Source organism: Echinococcus granulosus (genome assembly GCF_000524195.1).
Source record: "Echinococcus granulosus chromosome Unknown EG_S00018, whole genome shotgun sequence".
In the NCBI taxonomy this organism is placed as follows: domain Eukaryota; kingdom Metazoa; phylum Platyhelminthes; class Cestoda; order Cyclophyllidea; family Taeniidae; genus Echinococcus; species Echinococcus granulosus.
In genome coordinates, this window is record NW_020170398.1 from 902,536 (window position 1) to 903,954 (window position 1,419).

Consider the following 1,419-nt stretch of genomic DNA (forward strand, 5'->3'; position numbering starts at 1 on the left):
ATTTGGAGTAGAAATTCCCTTTTTAAGTATAAAGAAGTGAAGAAAAGAGGTGGATATTAAGTAGGGCAACGAAAAAGGGAAATTATCCGTGGTAGGAGGGATTCCACATTCCCTGTAATACGTGCCTGAATAAATAGTGGAAGTATCCTCCTGGGGTAGCGATTGTCACAGTGAGAGGACAATGTCAAGCATTAGGATATTTCGAGGAACGCAAAGCATCGCAAGAATGATTAATGAAAAAGCTCCCAATTAGAAGGTGGATTGTGGCGAGTCATGTTCTTCTTTTAGAAAAGAGGAAAATAAAGTGAGAAGTGAAAGTAGTAATGTGAGGACCTTTAAGGAATCAACTTTTTGCATTTTGGGAATGCATTCAAAAATGCTTCGGGTGAAAATAATATTTCTTCTTACTCGAAGTGAAAAGTAATTCTGGCCACTGATTAGCGATTGTGCCTTCAGACCCACCCACCATTCGCCTCACAGAAAGGGTCTTTTACTTTCCAAAACGAAGAGGTGGGTGCTACAAAAGGATTTGGGCATAAAGTCACCCCTCATTGCGAATTCGTCGGTCAGCCGGCCAGTCAGCTGGCAAACGGTCTGCAATGCAGGGAGGAAAAGTGGAGAGTTCACTGGCGATCGTTTGGGCTTGTTGCGACTTGCCAGCGGCTGCAATGTGATTTCCGAGATCCGAGACTCCAGACCCACGTGCTTAGCTTCCGCCACGACTTTACTTTCCCAGCTGGTGTGGCTACAGGCCGATTATTCCCTTACGACATTAGTCACGAGTTATTTTACGTGGTGACTACTGGCAGTTCTGCATCATGGTGAACAGCACGCAATCCCGCATGGACGTCAACAGGTCAAAGGGAGCAGTGGAGGCTCAGAAGCGATAAAATCGTCATTTTCAATGTTTCGGGGGCAAATTTTGTCTCACACGGAAATATGCAGTTTATAATGTTATAACATATCAGCTTCGTGAGATAACCACTGCTTACCTACGACCTTCTTGAGCAGTTTGTAGAACAAAACCACATTAGAGATTACAGCCAAGGCTTATCAATTAATCGCACGGGTTAATCGGTGATGGCCCTTAACAGAAAGGGCTGATAATGCCATCTAACCGTGTCAAATAGCCCAGTCCCATGATCTGTAGGAAAGTTATCAGCAAGTGAAACGACTTTTGCTGTTACGGAGCAGTCTACGCTACCTGTGTAGGCACTAGATACCTCTCCTCCTCCTGATCCTCCTCCCTACTAGCTAGATAGCACTGAAATGGGAAAAGTACAGCAAGGAGGAGCAGATGATTTTGAAGTAGCCCCAATTTTGATTGCAGGCAAAAAGGAATTTTGTTAGAATAAATGTAACATGCTTGTTTAAATGCGCCTTTGGTAGAAAATAGGGGAGTGGATACAAATCTCTTGA